Raw genomic sequence first — 9,178 nt, 5'->3', positions numbered from 1 at the left:
CCGCAAATAGTATCTAGAAATATGTGGAACTCCCAAACCTCCCTGTAAACTATGAGTATACAGAGTGGCTCTAGGCACTCTGGGACGTTTATGAGCCCAAATGAAACTGAGAAACCGGCTTTGCAGTACACAAAGAAAAGACGCAGGGACCTGAATAGGGAGAGTGCGGAAAAAGTGCAAAATCTTCGACAAGATAGTCATCTTGACAGCATTTATCCGGCCAATCCAAGATAAAGAAGGAAACTGCCAAGAATGAAGCAGGGAAGTAATAGCGCAGTAAGGGGTAATAATTCGCCGAAAATGAGAGTAGGAAGAAGTAAGTGTAATGCCAAGATAAACCAGAGAATGGGATGCCCAACGGTAGGGAAATTGTGTCTGCAACCAGGTCGGCAGGGAGCGTACTATTCAATGCCGTGGTTTTAGACAAATTGATGTGAAGGCCAGATATAGTTGAAAAACGGTCCAATATGACCTGCAGATTGGAGAGAGTGATGAGAGGATTGGTTAAAACCAAAAGAGCATCATCTGCATAAAAGTTGGCCTTATATTGACTGCCGGCATAGGGAACTCCTGAAATATCCAGGTGATTTCGAATGGCTGCAGCTAGAGGTTCAAGGGCGAGAACAAAAGGAGCAGGTGATAATGGGCATCCCTGTCTCGTGCCCCTGATAATATGAAAAGAGGAGGAAACAAACCCTGCATATTAAACAGAGGCCGAGGGGGACCAGTATAAAGCTGAGATCCAAGCCAGAAATGCGTCACCAAACCCCCATCTAGACAGCGTATATGTCACGTACTCCCAAGAAAGCAAATTGAACGCTTTATAAATGTCCAGGGATAAAAGAAACCCTGGTATCCTGCGGCGATGCAAAATATGAATGAGATGGATGACTTTACGGATGTTATCAGCAGCTTGACGTCCCGGAACGAAGCCAACCTGATCTCGATGAAGACGTGAGAGTAGATACTTTTTCGAGTGCTCAGAACCTTTCCCAGAATGTTCAAGTCCACATTTAACAGCGAGATTGGTCTAAAAGCTTGCGGTTCAAAGGCATCTTCAGATTTCTTAGGGATCATAGTAATATGCACCTGAAGAGACTCAAAAGAAAGCCGGGAACCCTGCTTCAAAGAATTGAAAAAGGCTGTTAAGTGAGGAACCAGAACGGTGGCAAATTTTTTTATAGTAAAACCCAGAAAACCCATCTGGGTCTGGAGCCTTGGAAGCCTTCAAAGATTTGATGGCTTGATAAAGTTCAGATTCAGAGATATCCGCATTCAGGGCATCACGGGCTGCAGTGGATAAGAGGGTAGATGCAGCTCAGCGAAAAAACTATCAACATGTTCAGCGTCAAAAGTGTTCGGTTTTTGGTAGAGAGGACAAAAAAATCTGCAAATCTATGAGTAATCTGCACAGGGTCCGAGATAAGGCCACTGCCCCTCATTCGGAGTTGAACAGGTTTATGCATGCGACCTAGCGAATTAAGCTTTTTGGCCAACATTGGCCCCAGTTTATTGGCGCATGTATAAAACTTATGTCCGGCCCAGCGCAAAGCATTCTCCGCTCGTGTAGTGGAAAGATCAAGTTCAGCAGCCACCACATCTCGAGCTTTCTTATTTGCTGTAGTGGGGTAGGCTTTCCAAGTAGCATCTACCACAGCCAATTTCGAGGTAAATTCCAACATCCTCTTCTCTCTGGCCCATTTTCTGGACGAGGCAATCTGAATCAAGTGACCCCTAATAGTGGCTTTGTGAGCCTCCCACAGAGTGACGGCCGAGGATACAGAACCCACATTGTCCATAAAATAGGATTGAATGTGCGAAAGAACCTGGGAACAAGAAGCCTGAGTGGTGAGCAGGGATTCATTGAGTCGCCACAGAAAAGAGGGCCGAGCCATACCAGAAAGACACAGTGAAAAGATCAATGGATCATGATCAGACCAGGGTGAGGTCGAGATGACAATCTTTTGAATTAAAGATAAATGTTGTAAGGAAATTAAAACGTGATCTATTCTGCAAAAGCTCAGGTGTGGGGCCGAATAAAAAGTGTATTCCCGCGACCCGCCAGGTCCAGGGAGAATGGTCCCTTCATCCCATCATCTTCAATCTGCTGTGTCAAAAATGAGGGGCCCTAGATTACCATTTGCGGGTAGGACCAAGGATCCTCTAGCACTGGCATTGGATGTCCTGGAAATTCTCGTAATTCTCTGGACTTCATTCTGGCTAATATAGACCCTTCCTCTGGTGTGAATTCTTTCTTAATTTTTCCTCAAAATAGAGCAGGAGATTCTCATTGCACCAAAGTGGCTCACAACAACCTAGTACAGACATAATCAAACATCTGTGGGGCACTCCTGGCTTCTTCCAAACAGACCAGAACCGCTGCCTCAAGGTCCCCTATTCCATCCTGCTTCTTAGTCACTGGCTTTTACCGACTATTGAACCATAGGTCATTAATGGACAGGGGTACCTCTGATTCTCCCCAGAAAAGCCACTCCACAAAAATGTACTACTATATTAGAAATAATTTTTCACCAGATGTGAACACCGTGTTTTCAACCAACCCCAGAGACTGCTCACATTCTGGCCTTCCTACATTTGGGACTTGACCAGAATTTGGCCTGAAGTACTCTTATTCATCCTATTCCACAAGCCTCCCGGCTTTGCTCCTTTTTGTTAGAACCTTTATTCAAGGTGTCTCCACAGTCAGACCATTTACAAAACCCTGTTCTTTTGAATCTGGTTCTCTGTGACCTGCAGAATCCACCCTTTGAAGCAATTATGGAAAATCCATTGGGTAATGTCTTTGCAAAGTGGCTATCAAGTTTGTCAGCCATGTTTCTGAGTTAGCAGCCCCTGTTCTTGGTTCCACTCTCCATGTGCAGTGCTCGGGGAGAGCCAGTACTGCCAGGAAGCTTATAGCCCTGATGTCTCTGTGCAGGAGGCCATGTTTTTGGTGTCTAGTGGCATCTGGGCAGAGATGGAGCTTCCAGTTGGCCCTACGGCATCTGTTCTGGTTGCAGGAAACGGGGAGGGGGCAGGACCCAGGCAGTGCCTATTTCCGGTCTCAGGCCGGCACAGTGGGGTTCCAGGACGCCAGGAACAGGAGTCACAGCCACGTGGATCAATACAGGCTCTGCTATGGAGGAAACAGGAGTGGCTACAGTTCCTGGGACAGTCGGAGGGTCTGGCAAAGCCCAGGTAGAAGAGCGTTTCCTATGGGCAATTTATGCTGCTTTTCCTATGTGTACACTTTGGGTTTCACATCCCCCTGGTGGCTGAGGGCTTGTCTGTTGACTGGATCCTTTGTGTGTGGGGTCAGTGCACTGGTGGTATGGAGGTCTGGGATCTGGCTACACTGGGTGCGGTTGTTGGTGGTGTGTTAGTCAATCAGTGGCTGAAGCGGTTATGTTTCTTTTTGTGCTTTTTCTTAGGCTAACAGCAATGAAAAGGAGTCTAGTAGCAAGAGGCAGTGTCCTTTTGTTTCAGATCCATGGAAAAACCCTTCGTGCAAGGAATGCAGTCATTTAGAGATATGTTGGGGTCTTCCTCCCAGAGTGCTTCTGAGCCCACTGCCACACCACAGTCATCAGTTTCTTTAGATGCAGAGTCAGGGATACCCTCGGCACAGGTTGCTGTCTCTTCCCCTTGGTTGGAAGGAGATTTGTAAGATGATGGGGAGGAGGCAGAGGATTCCTCAGCATATAAGTATAAATTGTTGCTGGAGGATGTAGAGAATCTCCTCAAAGTGACTGACATCATCTTGGGCATTAAACAGGAGGAATTGGAGCTCTCCCTTTATGATAAGATATACTTGGGGCTTCGTGAACAAAAAGGGAGATGTTTTCCTGTACATTCAGCTGTCTCAGACGTTATAAAAAAAAAAAAAAAAAAAGAATGTCAGGATCCAGAAAGGAAACAGGTTTTTTTTTTTTTTTCAAGAGATGGTTCCTGTTTGAAGAAGACTCCTTGTCAGTGTACAAACTGCCTAAGTTGTATTCTGCTTTCTTCCAAGTCTCGAAAAGCAGAGATTTAGCATTTAAAGACACGGGAAGCCTAAAAGAGGCAATGGATAAAAGGATGGATTTGCTGCTGAAAAGAGCATGGCATGCCACAATGGAGAATTTGAATCCAGCTATGGCAGTCAAATGCATAGCAAGGAATCTTGAGCATAGGTTGAGCCAGCTAAAAGTGCACATTAATGCAGGGACCCCAAAGGAAGAGATTGTAGATTTTTTCCCTACGATTTCAAGAGCAGTAGGATATATAGCGGATGTTCTCGCAGAATCTGTACACATGACGGCTCGCTCAGCTGCCTTATCTAACTCTGCGTTACAAGGGCATTATGGCTAAAAACATGGCAGGGGGACTCAAACTCAAAAGTTAGGCTGTGTGGAATCCCTTTTTCAGGAGATCTCCTCTTTAGGCCTGACTTAGAGTCAATTCTGGATCGCACAGCAGATAGGAAAAAGTCCTTTCCTGTGAAGAAGAAGAAACAAGTTCCAAAACTTTTTTTGCCCCTAGAGAGGTTTGCAAGGTGACAAGTTGCAAGGGAGGAAAAATGTCTGGGCATCGCAGAGAGCAAGAGGAAAAAAAGGATTGTTTTCCGTACTCCTGCAAATCCTGATAAATCCCATGAATCAGCTGCTTCCTGTGGGAGGAAGACTACAGGTGTTCCTTCCACAATGGGAGAAAATAATTTCAAGGCTGTGTATCTGAAATTTTTTTCGGCAGGGGTTACAAAATAGAGTTTGCAGAGATTCCTCCAAGAAGGTATTTTGTCATGGATATTCTGAAACATCTGGAAAAAGCTCTTGCCATGAAGAATCTGGTTCAGTATCTAATTTTAAAGAGTGGTGGTTCCAGTCCTATCAGGAGAAGATCAGACAGTTTTTTTTATTCCTATATATTTCCATTTCCTCCTATACTTAAAACCTTTGAACAAAACCGTACAATACAAAAGGGTCCAAATGTACTCTTTATCTTTTTGGTCACAAATCTATTTCCAAATTGTCATGGCATCAACTCCTATCTGCACATCCCATTCAGGGAGTGCTCCCAAAGATTTTTGAGGCTGGCCCCGAGATCAGGACACAAGGTTCAGCACCTGCAATTCAGGCACTGCCTTTTGGGCCATCATCATCTCCCCGCATTTTCACCAAAGTGATGGCGGAAGCCTTAGCTCCTTTAAGGCTCAGAGATGGTATGGTAATCCCCTACACAGATGATGTTTTCCTGGCAAGATCAGTTGAGGGAGGACCTTCAGGTGGCCCACAATCATCAGGAGAGCCTGTGCTGGCTCATAAACAAATAAAAATCCAACCTGACCCTGTCCAAGAAAGTCTTGTTTCTGGGGTTTTGCATTTGTTTGGCAGAACAGAAGATTCTCTTGCCAAAAGAACAAATGCCAAAAATACAGGCGACATTGACTGCTTCAGCAGGTATCAATCAGATTTCTGATGTCAGCTCTTGGACTGATAACAGCCTCCATCCTGGTGGTCCAGTGATCAAGAATACATTTCAGGCCCCTACAACTGTTCATCTTGAGAGTTTGCAACGGAAGACTTGGCCTTGCTAGACAAGAAGGTGAGGGTTACCTCCAGGGTAAAGAGATCCCTCTGGTGGTGGAAGAAACAAGAAGTTCTCTCAAATGGTCTAACCTGGTCCTTTCCAGTAGAAAGGATCCTCATCACATTTGCAAGTTCCTGGGGCTGGAGAGCACACCTGGGAATTCATCTGACACATCTCAAGGGTCCGCTGAATCTGGTAGCCGATTTCCTGAGCAGGCATCAAGTGAAGGAGGGAGAAGGGAAGCCTAAATAAGGAAGTTTTTATCAGTTTAGTTCAGGAATGGGGTCATTCGCTAATTGATTTGTTTGTGAACTGGCAGAATGCAAAAGCTGGTTAGTTTTTTTTCCCTGAACAGAGAAGATGGAGCAGTGGTAATAGATGCTCTTGCTCAAAGGTGGAGCTTCCAGTTATGCTATGCTTTCCCCCCTTTCAACTAATTCTGCAGGCTCTGAAGAAGGTGCAAACAGTACCGGTAATTTTTGTGGATCCTTTCTGGCTGGAAAAAAGGCTGTGATTTGCAACACTAGTCCATGGTCTCGGGAAACAAAAAGGCCAACACATAGTGCTCTCAATATAACACTTTTTTCCCCCACTAAAATAACACCGATGTAAAAGACAAAACACATAAAATGAGTCCACATCCAGCTCAGCGCTTTGCTAGCAAGATGGTGGCAGCGATGAGCTATATGTGGACTCCTTTTATGTGTTTTGTCTTTTACATCTGTAAGTGTTATTTTAGTGGGGAAACAAAGTGTTATATGGAGAGCACTACGTGTTGGCCTTTTTGCTTTATGAGACCATCCCTGCTGGATGTCTGACCAAAAAGAGGGGAGGAAGATTTGAGTCTGAGTTATCCAGAAGAGCGTTAATGACTTAATTTGGAGGTGAGCAGGTCATTCACCTGGTGTGATGGTGGTGCACCAAACAGTGAAAAGAATAATATTCACAGTGTCACTTATTAACGCCTATAGGTGTATTGTATGTACTTTTTGTTAATGGGACATTTATAATCACGATTGTTTATCACCATTCATTATTAGTAGTGGTATAAGTATTGTTTAGGAAGGGGGTGTACTGAGGGAGTTGTTCTGCACTTTCTTAAGAGGTATATCTCTTGAGAGTGAGGTGAGATTCATTTGATCTGTGTTCAGCAAGCAACAAGGGGTTGGGTTGGTTTTATATTGTTTTCATATATGTAATATTTTATATGTAAGTTTTGTCACGTGAGATATACTGCGCTCATTGAATTTGGTTGGTTATTTAATGTTCTTTAGTGTTTACTTTTTTCATTTTTACTGTGCTTTTGTGTTTGAGCTTTAAATTATTGGAGGTCAAATGGTTAAAATCCCCATTAAACCCTGAGGATTTATCCCCCCTTCCTGACCAGGCCATTTTTGGCGTTACTGCGCTGCATTACTTTGACAATTGTGCGGTCATGCAATGCTGCACCAAAATGAAAATTACGTCCTTTTTTTTCCCACAAATTCAGCTTTCTTTCGGTGGTATTTGATTGCATGTACATTTTTTTATTTTTTGCGCTACAACAAAAAAAAACCCAACAATTTTGAGAGAAACAATATTTTTTACTTTTTGCTATTAAACATGTCCAGTAAAAAAATCTTAAAAATCAAATTTCATCATACATTTACACCAAAATGTATTCTGCTATGTGTCTTTGCTAAAAAAAAATCCCAATACGTGTAAATTAATTGGTTTATGTGAAAGTTATAGTGTTTACAAATGGCAGTATATATACTGGGATTTTTTTTTTGTTTGTTTTTACTAGTAATGGCGGTGATCAGCGACTTATAGCGGGACTGTGGCAGACATTCTTACACTGGGGGAACTGACTTTGTGTCACTGACATCCCCAGTGACACCAATACAATGATCAGTGCTAAAAAAAAAAAAAAAAAAAAAAAGCACTGTTTGCTCTTGGTGTGGCAGTGGATAGCTGCCTTTTAGTCTGAGTTATTATCAGTGTTATATTTATGTTTTGTTATTTAAGTGCCATTGATAGCCCCTCTGTGGGCGTATCTTTTGCCCTGTTGGTGTTAGAGCACTGATTTCTCTAATTTTCGAATTCTTCTATGTGCAATTGATAGCCCCTGCGTGGGCGTGATTTGTTGCTCCTGTGTTAAATGTTATAAATTAATAAAAAAAAAACCAAAAAAAGCACTGACACTGTACTAATGGCACTGGGAAGGAAGGGGGTTAACAGGGGCAATCAAAGCGGTTAACTGTGTGCTGGGAGTGTTTTACTGGGGGGTGGGGGAATGTGTGTGAATCACTGTAATCACACTGCTATGGATGGCTGTGCTGTGCATAGCCATCCACAGCAGTGTGCCCGAGCTGACAGGGAGGAGGACTGTTAGTAAACAAAACAGTCGTCCTCCCCGTCACAGATCCTCGGAAATCACTGGGTGCTGGCAAGTAATTACTGGCTGGGACCCAGTGATTGACAGCCGTGGCTACAAATGGCAGCGCAGGTAGGGCAAGTGCACAGCTTGTGTGTGCCCCCTACCCGGAAATGCAAAATCGCCCCAACTCCCTACAACTGGTGGTGATGGTGCCAGACCTGTCATCTTCACCTCCTCCTCAATGCCCTGTTCTCCTGAGTGCTCCTCTGATCCATAAGGTCAACTTAAACATTCGAGAAGCTATGCTATCGCTTCTCGGCCTTTTGGCTAAGATCAAGTGTAGTATCTGTTCTCATCAGTGTCCGGTAGGGGTGCTCCACGGTCATTCTAGCTTTGCGGGGATGACTGGTTGTATAGTACCCCTGTTGGAATGATGGGGGTCTGGACGGCTAGTACTGGGGGGACAGAAAGCGTGGTGCCCACGAGTAGCTGGGGCCCGTGAGTAATTCTTCCGAGGAGACCGGAAGGACCCAAGTCCTCCTGATTTTGGACGGATCTACCTTGTCTGGCCAGGGTCGGGAAGGCAGAGAGTCCACAAACCAGTGCCCCCTGAGTAGTCGCCTCAGGGGTGCCACTAGTAACACCTGGGTGTGGGACCCCACAGTGTGAAGATGGCACATGGTCACTGTTTTACCACTTTTTCTGCACAGCGCCCTTAGGACCAGGCCTTTTGGCTAGGACCAGGGCAATTTTTGCTACAGGCCTCAGGGCCTGGTTTGTGCACTATTTGGCACGGCCACTTTTTTATTTATTTAATTTTACACCTCCCACGTTTTGTCACTTTTACTTTACTTATGTGTGTGTTTGGAGGGAGGTGGGTGTGGGTCCTCGGGCCTGCCCTGAAGTCTAGGGGGAGGATGTGTGGCCTTTTGGTTCCTTCCTCCCCTGTCCCTAGGGGGTTTTCTCTTCGGGAGAGCCCCCTGACCAAGTACTGGGTGTCCGGCTTCGGCTGGACACAAGGAACGGTGGTCCACCAGGCCTTTTGGCCAGGAGGACCAAATGGGAACCTTGTCCCTGTCAGGAGCTTCGTGCCCGGGGGATCAGGGTAGTGGTCCATCCCCTTCCGGGGAAGGACAAAGCACACCCCTAGGTGCACTTTTTCGTGTGGTGTTTTGCACTCGCACTTTTTTTGTGAACACTTACGGGTTTTTCGTTATAGTTGCACGTTTGCGGACTTTAAAAAGAAAAATT

The 9,178-nt window shown here is 44.9% G+C and overlaps 1 pseudogene; it reads left to right on the top strand.

The window, feature by feature from the left end:
• Positions 1-8,234: 8,234 nt before the first annotated feature.
• LOC149435259 (U2 spliceosomal RNA) lies at positions 8,235-8,352 on the top strand (annotated as a pseudogene).
• Positions 8,353-9,178: the final 826 nt, after the last annotated feature.

Source organism: Staurois parvus, unplaced genomic scaffold (genome assembly GCF_062004578.1).
Source record: "Staurois parvus isolate SC_StPar_1 unplaced genomic scaffold, SC_StPar_1.0 ptg001567l, whole genome shotgun sequence".
Classification (NCBI taxonomy): Eukaryota; Metazoa; Chordata; class Amphibia; order Anura; family Ranidae; genus Staurois; species Staurois parvus.
This window is presented reverse-complemented; position numbering and strand designations above follow the sequence as displayed.